Here is an 11,740-nt window from a genome sequence, read left to right on the forward strand (position 1 = left end):
AAATACTGACTGTGATTAAATTTGGTGGGCAAATTATTGGGATTTGTTCCAAGGTACAGTATAAACCTTTTAGAAAGTAACAGATTAATCAGTGGCTTTATTAAGGGGAGACCATCTGATTGATGATTGAATATTTGGAAATGGTAAAGAGAGGCACAGAGCCATGCTCTTCAGCCCAACTCGTCCACACTGACCGTGTCGCCCAGTGAGCTAGTCCCCTTTGCCTGTGTTTGGCCAATAGCACTCTAAACCTCTCCTATCCACGTACTTATCTAGATGGCTTTAAACATTCCTAATGTGCCCACCAGCACGATTCCTGGAAGCTCCTTCCAAATACGCACCACCCTTTGCATGAAGAAGCTACCTCTGATGTCCCTTTTAAGTGTCTCCTCTGATCTTAAACCTATGCCCACTTGTTTTTAGCACCCCTCCCTGGGAAAAAGATTATGTGCCTTCACCCTGTCTATGCCCTCATGATCTTATATACCTCTATGAGGTCACCCCTCAATCTCCAACATCCCAGGGTATAATGTCCTAGTCTACACAACCTCTCTTTGTAACTCAGGCCCCCAAGACCAGGCAACATTCAGGTAAATCTTTTCTGTACTCTTTCTAGTTTAATAATTTTTTTTCCTATGGCACGGTGACCAAAACTGTACACAATACTCTTAAGTGCAGCCTCACCAACATTTTATAACTGTAACACAACTTCCCAACTCCTATACTCAATGCCCTGACTGATGAAGGCCAGCATGCCAAACGCCTTCACCACTATTTACCTTTGTTGTTGCTTTCAGCAAACTATTTACTCCTAGGTCCCTCTGTTCCATAACACTCTCCAGGGCTCTACCATTCACTGTATAAATCCTACCCTGGTTTGATCTCCCAAGATGCAATGCCTGACATTTATCTGGATTGAGCGCTATTTGCCAATCCTCAGCCCACATAAGCAGCTGATCAAGATTCCTCTGTAATTTTTCATAACCTTCTTCACTGTCTATAACACCACCTGTTTTAGTGTTTGATGTACCCGAGATGGATTTTTTGCAAGGCTATTGCCAAAGTCCCAGGTGGCAGACTGGTCAAAAATTGAAGTCTATGGGGTTCAAGGAGTGGCAGCAAGCAAAGAGAAATACTTCACAAGTGTTTAAAACAAAGATAGCTTCCAGTGGGTTTCACAGGCCTCCATTCTTAGTCCTTTGCTTTTTATGATATACATTCTAATACGAACCCAAATGTAGGCGATATGATAAAGAAGCTTGCAAATGAAACAAAAATTGGTAGTGGACTTGACAGCAAGAAGGAAAGCTTTAGACTGCAGAAAGATTAGAAGACCCGGCTATTTGGGCTGAAAAGTGCTGAATGTAATTTAAACCAGAAGCATGAAGGAATGCATTTGGGGAGATGCAGAACAAGGGAATAGATAATAAATAACAGGAGGCATAAAATTCGATCAGGTAGGTAATACTGGAACAGTGTACAATACTAGTCAGGTAGAGCTCAAGTACTACATACAGTTTTGGCCACCACATAACAGAAGATGTCATGGCATTGGAAAGAATACCGAAGAAAATTACAAGATCAATGCCAGGGCAGGATAATTGCAGCAATGAAGAAAATTTGGATAATCAGGGGCTGGTTGGGGTGCAGATGCTGAGGGGAGACTTAACTGGAGGTGTACTGAATTAGGAGAGTCCTATATGGAGTAAATAGGAAGGATTATTCCCTTAGCAAAGGAATCAAAAAAGCACAGGGTATAGATTAAAAGTAACTGATAGAAAAATTAATTAGAAGGTAGCTGGGGTTTGGACCTCACTGCCATAATAGCTGGTAAAGGTAGCACTGCATTTAACAAGTATTTGAACATATAATGAAGAGCTATGACCTAGTCCTGGAGGTTGTCGGAGATAGCTATCCTTCAATCAGCACAGACATGACGAGTCAATTGGTTTCTTCAAATACTGTAAATTTTCTATTGTTTTATGAAGATTGTCAAGGTCATTGAAGGTCAATCAATACAACCTCCAGATATCATTGTAGGTCTTCAGGTAGTGTCTGAGGCGCAACCATCTTCAGCTGCTCCATCAATAACTTACCCTTCATCTTAAGATTAGTGGGGAGGGGGAGGAACAAAATAAAGCAACAATTGCATGTGTTCAATTCTATTTGCATCTCCAAAAATTTGCAATCCATCCCTACACACTGCAAGATGTAGGCCTCATTTTGCCCTGTGCTCAAAAGTGGCAAAGAACACATGTTACACAAAGGCAAGGGAATGACTGTCTCAAGCAGGAGAATCCAACCCCATATGCTTGACATTTGCAGAGTCCTCCATCAGAAATAATTTGGGGCTCTCCATGTTCAACTGGACCAGCCACAAAACACTGTGGCTACACGACCAGATCAGAGGCTGGGAACAATAATGCAGATTGGTAATTTTCTTGATAAAGTCGCAACATAATTGGTTTGTAAAGCAGTCTCTCTTTCATAACTTCTGGGGTGTAATCTTCAACCAGACGAAACTTCCATTCTTTATATTGAATAATTCCTTGACAACGAGCAATTTGAATCAAATTCTCTTTGGTACTGACATAATGAAATCTCAGTATTACTGGCCGTAGTTTCTGCTCTGCCAGAGGTTTTGGTCTTAACGCTTGGTGGGCACGATCAAGTATAGGGCTTGTAGAAAAAAAACCTAAGGGCCAAACACACCCTTCAGAAGTTTAGAAAAGATTTCAATGGGATTACCGGATTCGGCGTTCTCGGAGAGGCTGATAATCCTCACATTATTTCTCCAACTGCAGCTTTCTAAATCAATAATCCTCTGTCTTTGCTGTTCCAGTCTTTGGTCACCATTAAATCTTTTTCCAGCAAATCCAGCCTGCAATCTCTCTCTTTGCCAGCTTGATCCAGTTCAGTAATTGCTGTTGTTCAGCACTCTCCTGTATGAGTGTGGTCTCCCTGTCTTCCATATCTTTAACAGCATTTTCAAAGTGGCAAATCTCTGGTCAAGCTTTTTATCCAGTTTAGAGATAGCTTCCAAAGTAAGTTGAGGGTCTTCATCACCCTTGCTATCAGCTCCAACCTTAGCTCTGGTATTCATTCCGACACTTAGAAGTCAAAATCAATCTTGTAAAATTATTATAAAAGTGTTAGTAAAGGGTGGTGCATAAGGAGTTAGAAGTGGAGCAAAGCCAAGATACGACTTGCCCCATACAGCGCCACCAAAAATTTGCAATCCATCCCTACACACTGGCAAGATGTAGGCCTCATTTTGCCGTGCTCAAAAGTGGCAAAGAACACATGCTACACAAAGGCAAGGGAATGACTGTCTCAAGCAGGAGAATCCAACCCCATATGCTTGACATTTGTAGAGTCCTCCATCAGAAATAATTTGGGGCTCTGTGTTCAACTGGACCAGCCACAAAACACTGTGGCTACACGACCAGATCAGAGGCTGGGTATCTTTTGTGCTCACCCGACATCCTAAAGCCTTTCCACCATCACCAAAGCACAAATCAGGATATTGATGAATTAGTCTCCACTTACCTGAATGAGTGCAACTGACACTATCAGGACAAAAGCAATCCACTTGATTAGTGCTCCATGTATCGTAGCAAATATGCATTCATTCCTTCTGCCACCAGCACACCACAGCTACAGTAATGCACTATTGCAACAGCACTTCCCAATCCTGTAACATCTACCACTGAACAGAATGAAGGCAGGTGTACAGGAACATCGCCATATGCCAGTTCCCTCCAGTTCACAAGCTTGACTTGGAAATGCCACTTTTGCTTCGTCACTGGGTCTAAATCCTGGAATTCTCTACCAATAGCATTGTGGGAGTATCTTCACCAGGAGAACTGCAGTATTTGAGGTGTTAGTTCACCACCGCCTCCTTAGAGCAATATGAATGGGCAATAAATGCTGGCCTTGCTCATGATGCTCACATTTTTAAAAAAAACTGATCTTTTGACAAAGCAACCATTGAATCTCTCACCACCCAACCATAACAACTTTGTACTAGTCTGGGTTTTTATTACACACACTAAAAATAGAATTTCAGAAAGCACCAAGGGAAGCAGGAAGCCATTTTTGGTGACTTTGAGTGCTGAACTCTGCAACATTGAAACAATCCATCTTAGGAGGCCTGGACAAGTTCAACAAGTTTGAGTTTATTGTTAAAGGCACATATACCCAGGATATAAATGCCATGGAAGTTAGCTTTTTGCAGCAGCAGCACAGTACATTACCAACATACTGGGAGTCTCTTACACTTTCCTCTCTTTCACCTAATTGATGAAAAAAGCAAATTGTCAGCAGAGCAATGCATATTGTTGAAAGAGCTGTGAACTATCATCAAATTCTCAGTTTCAGCTGTGGCTCAGAGACCAAAGAAGGGGACAATATTGCTTTGAGGAGGGAAAGATGAACAGAACATTCAAAAGGTCATTAGCACAGAATACTGCCACATAAAAATCCTGGGGGGGGGGGGGGGGGGAAAGCACCTCGCTTCCTGTCAGTGAGATCAAGCACAAACTAGACAACTGCTTTGTCGAGCACCTGCACTGTCAGCAATGGCCGTATGGAGCTCCCTGTTGCAAGCTATTTTAATTCCAGTTCCCATTCCCACACTGATATCTCCACCCTCTGCCTCCTCCACTGCTATAGCAAGGCCAAACCCAAACTAGAAGAACAGCACCTCATTCTACCTGGGTAATCAACAATCCAATGGCATGAACATTGAATTCTCCAATTTCACATAACCTGCTGCTCCTTTTCTCCTGGTCCTCCAACACATCCCCTTCTTTGCAAAACCTCCCCGCTCCCCCAGTTTCTTTCCCCTCCCCTTACCTCTTACTGGCTGCCCTAGCCCCTCCCGCCACCATCCAGATCCCTATTTGTTGACTACAGCTCCACCTGCAATACCATAATTCCAAACAAATTCCTCTCCAAACTCTTAGACAGAGGACTCAGCACCTCCCTTTGCGACTGGATCCTTAACTTCCTGACCAACTTCCAGACCGCAAATCAGTAAGGATTGGCAGCAACACTTCTGCCATGATAATCCTTAACGTTGGTGCCCCACAAAGTTGCATCCTCAGCCCCCTACTTTACTCCCTACACACTCACGGCAGTGTGGCCAGATTCTGTTCTAACTCCATCTACAAGTTCATAGATGACACCACCATAGTGGGCCGGATCTCAAGTAACAGAGTACAGAAAGGAGATAGAGAGCCTAATGGCATGGCGTCAGGACAACAACCTTTCCCTCAATGTCAGCAAAAGAGCTAGTCATTGACTTCAGGAAGCAGGGCGGAGCATGTGCCCCTTTATGTATCAATGGTGCTGAGGTGAAGACAGTTGTAAACATCGCTAATAGGTAGGTGTAAACATCACTAATCGCTTGTCCTGGTCCAACCACATAGACACTATGACTAAAGAAGCACACCACAATTCTACTTCACCAACTTTTATGGATGCACCATTGAAAGCATTCTATCCAGATGCATTACAGCTTGGCATAGCAACTGCTCTGCCCAAATCTCAGTCCATCATAAAAACCAACCTCCCCTCCATGGATTCTGTCTACACTTCTCGCTGCCTAGGAAAAGCAGCCAGCATAATCAAAACTCCCTCCCACCCAGACATTCCTCTCTTCTTGCCCTTCCCATCAGGCAGAAGGAAAAAAGCTTGAAAACATGTACCACCAGGCTCAAGAACAGCTTCTATCCTATCATAGGGCATTTGAACAGACTTCTTGTATGATAAAAATGAACTCTTGACCTCCCAATCATCAACACCTTGGCCCTTGTTGCTTATTGTCTACCTGCACTCTCTCTGAAACTGTAACACTATGTTCTGCATTTGTTATTGTTTTTCCCTTGTACTACCTCAAAGTACTTATATTTTTGAAATGATCTGTATGGATGGCTTGGAAAACTGAGTTTTCACTGTATCCTGGTACACATGACAATAACAAACCAATACCTTCTTAATTTTCACTGCTCATCATCAGATTCTATTATCTGCATCTTTGTCATCTCCCAGCCTCCATCACTATCTCCACCTTCCCTCCCCCACCTGACTCCATTTGCCAATCAAGCTCTCCTGACCTGGATCCACCCAATGCTTGCCAGCTCTTGTCCACCCCTTCCCCTCATCTTATCTCCCCTCTACTCTTTCAGTTCAGATGGAGGGTCTTGACCCAAAACGTCAACTGTCCATTTCCTCCACAGATGTTGAGTTCCTCCAGCAGTTCATTTTTTGACAACAAAAATCTAATCCAAAAACAAACCACTGATTTAATCTGACCACTCTCACTTGATCTTCACACTCTTTAAAAGGGAACATTTATTCTCCAGTTTATTGCAATCTAAAGTTTGTATGCTCACTAATCCATTGTTTGCTAGTGGGAACAAGCCATCACTAACTAAAGCACAACTGGTGCTATTTGAGATTGACTATAGACAATTGTACGAAGAATTTTTAACTTAAAAAAGTCCCGAGTGTATGGATAACTGAACAACTACAAGCAGGCAAGTGATGCATTAATATTTCCGCACAGCATATATTATTTCAGATATTTCATAATATTAAGATGCAAAGGAAATGGCTTCCAAAGCATTCTGGTTGAAATAGCAAGGGATAAGGCACTGTAAGGAGGAACAAACCAAGAGGCAGGAGGCAGGCGGGGGGCGGGGGGGGGGGGGGAAGACAATGTGATTGTTTAAATTTGAAACGGCTTAGGTCTTGGAATCCATGCAGCGCAGTGTGGTATAGGACTGAATAGCAAAAAAAATGTATGCAAGGGATGCTGTACAGACTAATGTTTGTTGGTGAAACACTTGGAATGAAAATTAGAATGAAAACGGAGGTAATCAAAGTATTGTTGAGTGCTTTAACTGTAATTCTGACGGTCTGGAAAGAGTTGGCATTTCTTAAGAAGGTATTATGACAGAATTGGAAGGTCAAGTTAAATGGATGCAAAAAGATTAGTTTACTTGCTTATTACAACACAAGCAGCTACCATTCAACTCATCAGGTCCATGCAAGCTCCTAGCAGATCAATCCCATCAGTGCCCACTGCTCCTTATTTTTTGCAGCCCTGTTACTTAATCTATTTATGCACATCACCACCTCTGATTCTTTTGCCATTTAGCCACACAAAAGGAATAGCTTACAATCACAATTTACATACCGCAGAGCTTTATGAAGGAGGAGGAAACCAGGACAACCAGTGGAAAAGCATGCAGTCATAACATATGTATAAACTCTACACAACATACAAAGTACACGATCAAACCAGGGTGCTTGGAGAATGCAAGGCACATTACTACCTGTTTGTGTTACCCTTGCTCCATAAGAGAACAAAACTCTCAAAACATTAACCATTGGGATTTCTAGCTTGCCCTTGGCTAAATATCTAAGCAGTTTGCCAGAGGTGTCATTATAAATAATGCAAATACAGAATTGTCTGCCATCAACCGACATGTAGAAATCATTTCACCCAAAGGAAAGCACATATACAAGTGGACCCACGAAGAGAATCATGGGAAACAAAACCAACAGACCAGATTACTACCACCTGGGAAGGTGAGAGGAGAAAATAAATCCATAATGAAGTACAGAGAGTGGAAACTCCAGGAAATGCAAGACATCTTGGATCCAGCTATTCCCACCCAACACAGGAAAAAGCACAATTAGCAGAATGTCTGCATCCAGTTGTATTTTGCTCATTCCATACAGAAAACACAATTAAAGTGATTTGAGGTTAAAAAGATTATGCCATATTACAACAGATGTAAAAGGTAATTTATTTAAAACTTAAGTTTTCACAAATTCAACAGCTTTAGAGTCATGCTACATATCGTTCAATGCATCAGGGTCAATGTATCAATGATCTCAAAAGGCTTATTTAAAATAAAATAAAAAGCAGTAGAAAAAGTCAAGGGTGAAAAATTAAGAAGAACTTCATTACAGTTAAAGTAGGATGATGTACTTGGAAGTATTTATGAAATAAAATCCAGAAACAGATTGCAGACTACATTGAAAATAATCATATCCAAATCACGTCGAGGTAAGATATACTGGAAGCCAATTATTACATCCTAGTCTTCTTGAGAGGAATGCATTGCGAAGCGCCACGTTTTCCAAATGAGATAAATACTATTTCACAAGGGCCAGAAGTGTAATATACATCTTCTGCAGTATCTTAGCAAGTAGCCCATATCCTTGCCTCAGCAATTGCAAGTTCCAGATGAAGGCCCAAAACCAGTAATTTAAGCACAACACTCTAGGTCATTTCGCTGCAACCAATACCATAACATCAGCAGCGCTATCTTTCAGAGACATTAACGTGCCCATTTGGTTTTCCAGATGGACATGAACCCAAGAGGTAACGATACAAATGCTTATTTCAAACCTTGGTAGAATAATATGTAGAGTTGAGGGTTCTGTAATACAGTGAATATTGTTGAATAGAGAAGTTACAAAAAAGATATCGGAAGAAAGATATCAGAAACGAGTGGATATACTTATCAGGAGGTTGATGAAACTGGTATTAGAGATAAATAAATATAATAGCAACACGTTGCCGATACTGGAGATCCAAATTAAAACAAAATGCTAGAAACACTCAACTGGTCCGGCAGTACCTACGGAGAAAGAAACAAAGTTAAAGCTTCGTTTAATGAAGTTACATTAAAGACTCTCAGTGGGATAAAGGACAGGAGGAGGCGGTGTGTAAATGGCAGACATGGGCCCCGGTACCGAAAGGCGTGTCTCATCACCGACATCTCTCCTTTACCGTCAGCGTTAGTCCTTCACATTCGACCCTTCTCCTCTTGCGGTCAATCACATCAAGCCCACTTCTCCTCACCGCAGAAGTAACACGGTGAGCCTCGGCTCCACTGCCTCGTAACTCTGTATTTAAATATTTAAACTCACGGCACTTATCCCACCCGCCACCCAGTGAGTTTTTCATTAACGGTCGGATTGCCGGCCGAGGGGGGACAGCGGACTCTCGGCCCCGCACTCCCAGGCCTACCTCTGTCCCGCTCCGCTCCCGAACCCACCCGCACAACCAACAGCCACGGTTCCACAACCCAACCCTGCTCCACAGCGGACCCGGCCCACGTTCAGGCATCATCCAGCCACTTACCGGAGTCTCCGAGACGGACCGAAGGCTGCAGCTACGCTGGAGAACAACCACCGGACTCGACACAACCACCGCTCCCGGGCAACGCGCACCCTCACCGTGAAACGCTTGAAGTCAGCGGCCGTCACCGAACCAGCCAATGACAGTGAGACCGCCGCCAGGGACCCATTACGTCACCGTATTCCACACCCAGCTCTCCGATACGACCTGTTCCCACGATGTTATGTTCATAGTTTTACGCGGATTTATTTTCAAACGTGTCACTTGTGAAATTCTGTACAGATAGTTATTGTACTCACTCTTGGGTGACATCCCTCATCAAACATTACTAAAAATGCCTTTACTCCCAAGGACCGGAGTGTCCTGACACTCAAGTCTTGGAACGAATGGGTACAGCAAGCAGTAATGATCCGAGGGATTACCTAAGAAACACCAAGACGTGGGGAAGGCGAATGGTACGCTGGCTTTTATTGAGAGTGGATTTAATGTGAGAGTCAATGATGCCTTGCTACAATAATGCAGGATCTTAGTTACGCAGCACCTTAATATTCTGTACAATTTCAGCCTGCTTTCCTACGGTGAGGTATATTGCTACAGTGACAGTGTAGCAACGATTCACCAAAATGGTTTCTGAATGTCAGGTTTGGCCGAGCAACATAGAACGGAAACAGGGCCTTCGGCCCAAATCGTTCCCGTGCCGACCAGGTTACCTACCTGAGCTAGTTCCATTTGCCGCGTTTGGCCCACATCCCTCTAAACCTTTCCTAGCCAACTAACGTCCAAATACCTCTTAAATGTCATAATTGTACTTGCCTCTACCACTACCTTTGGCAGCTTGTGCCATATTCTCACACCGTCTATGCGGAAATGTTGCCCTCCAGGTTCCCTTTAAATGTTTTCCCTCTCAGTTTAAACCTATCCCCTCCAGTTTTGGAATACCCGACCTGAGGAAAAGACTTTGGCTATTCACCTTATCTATTACCCTCATGATTTTATGAATAGATCAGGGAAGATAGAGTAGAATGAGAGGTGATCTTCTGAAACATGCAAAATTCTTACAGCATTTGATAGGTGAGATATAGGGAAGATGTTTCTCCTGACTAAGAATTCAAGACTGACCAAGAATTCAAGAATCAATGGTCAAAGTCTCACAATTTTTAGAACTGAAATGAAGTGAAATTTCTTAATTCACTTTTGTGAATCTTCTAATTTTGCTCCAACAGCTGACAGTGCCATTACTGCTAACATTTATTGTTTCCTACAAGGCCAATTTTTAAATGTTTGCTTTGTGTTAGAAGTTCAAATTAACAGCCATGTGGCACACACGTGTGCAACAAATGGAAGACAGCAAGCAGTAAAAACATAATTTCCCCAGATGCTATAGGACCTAGTCACATATCATTCATTTGAAAAATAGAATTTAAAACCAAGTGTTTCTCAGTCCAGTTTTCATTCTTTTCTTGTCATCATTTATCTTGTCCGCACAAGTGTAAATATTTTTAAGATTATTATTCAAGGATGACAACCATGCCTAGTGGAGGAGCATTTGGATGGTGCTGAGAATCTCCAATTCATGTCGAGAGCAGCCCCACATTAAGTGGCAGAAGGGGTGCACCACCTTACAATACCTACCTGGTAGATCCATTTGGCATCTTCAGCTCATGATTCCTACATTGACCTCATCAGCCACCTCAGAACCCCAAAAGCCAGAATGGAAGCAAGTTGTCCTTAATCCTGAGGGACTGCCTAAAAAGGACTTTTAAGACCTCAGTGTACCACATGGTGACTTTTGACATGTTACATTACCAGATACTGCTGTTAGTTGGAATTTTACTGCTTTCGATAAAGAATGTTCTGTTGATAACTTATCTCTGTTACTAAGCTTTGCAAGTAGCAATACTGAAGAACCTATACCCTGACATTAGGGTCAAATTGGGGATGTTGCTGCTTGAGGGAGTAGCAGGATAATGATCTAGCATAAAGGATATATAGAACAGGACTCTCTTTTAGAGCAGCCATGATAGCAGGCATAGGAGGTGGCAGAAACATGGGAAGCTGGAGATGTACAACATTCAGCCATTTGCCCTCTATGTGGAATGAATGGAAATGTTGTTCCTGAAAATGAATACTATCATCAAAATCTGTTCAAGATAGCCAGTTGCTGTGCTCAGAGGCAAGGGCATGTTGTTCAGGGCACAAGTCCTTGAAGAATTAAATTGCCATAAGATGGTTGGCCCAGTTTGCCTTGAAAGCAAGGGTACAAGAAAGACCCATTGGGTAGCTATCCTCTTTGGCCCAATTACAATGTTGTACATCTCAGTGAGATCAGCTCTCATCTTCTTTACCCACAAGAGGAATGCAGCCTGCTTAATCTCTCCATTTACAGCAAAACCAGCCATTTTAGGAAACCAGCTGATGAAACCTCACTCTACCCCATCTTTCAAAGTACATTCCTTTCTTTGGTAAGGAGACCAGACCTGTACATATTGCAGATGCAGTCACACCAGGACACTGTATAATTGTAACAACTCAATTCTTTCACACAAATCTCCACAGGAGGCCAACATACCCTTTTTC

At 42.6% G+C, this 11,740-nt stretch overlaps 1 protein-coding gene across 1 annotated transcript in view; it reads right to left on the minus strand.

Moving 5' to 3' along the window:
* Positions 1-9,362, minus strand: part of LOC127578019 (inner centromere protein-like) — a 55,609-nt gene extending 46,247 nt beyond the window's left edge. The window contains exon 1 of the mRNA XM_052029732.1: positions 9,167-9,362. The gene's annotated coding sequence lies outside the window, so the exon portion shown is untranslated. The remainder of the gene's footprint in view (positions 1-9,166) is intronic.
* Positions 9,363-11,740: the final 2,378 nt, after the last annotated feature.

The sequence above is a fragment of the Pristis pectinata genome, chromosome 14 (genome assembly GCF_009764475.1).
Source record: "Pristis pectinata isolate sPriPec2 chromosome 14, sPriPec2.1.pri, whole genome shotgun sequence".
NCBI classification, from domain to species: Eukaryota; Metazoa; Chordata; class Chondrichthyes; order Rhinopristiformes; family Pristidae; genus Pristis; species Pristis pectinata.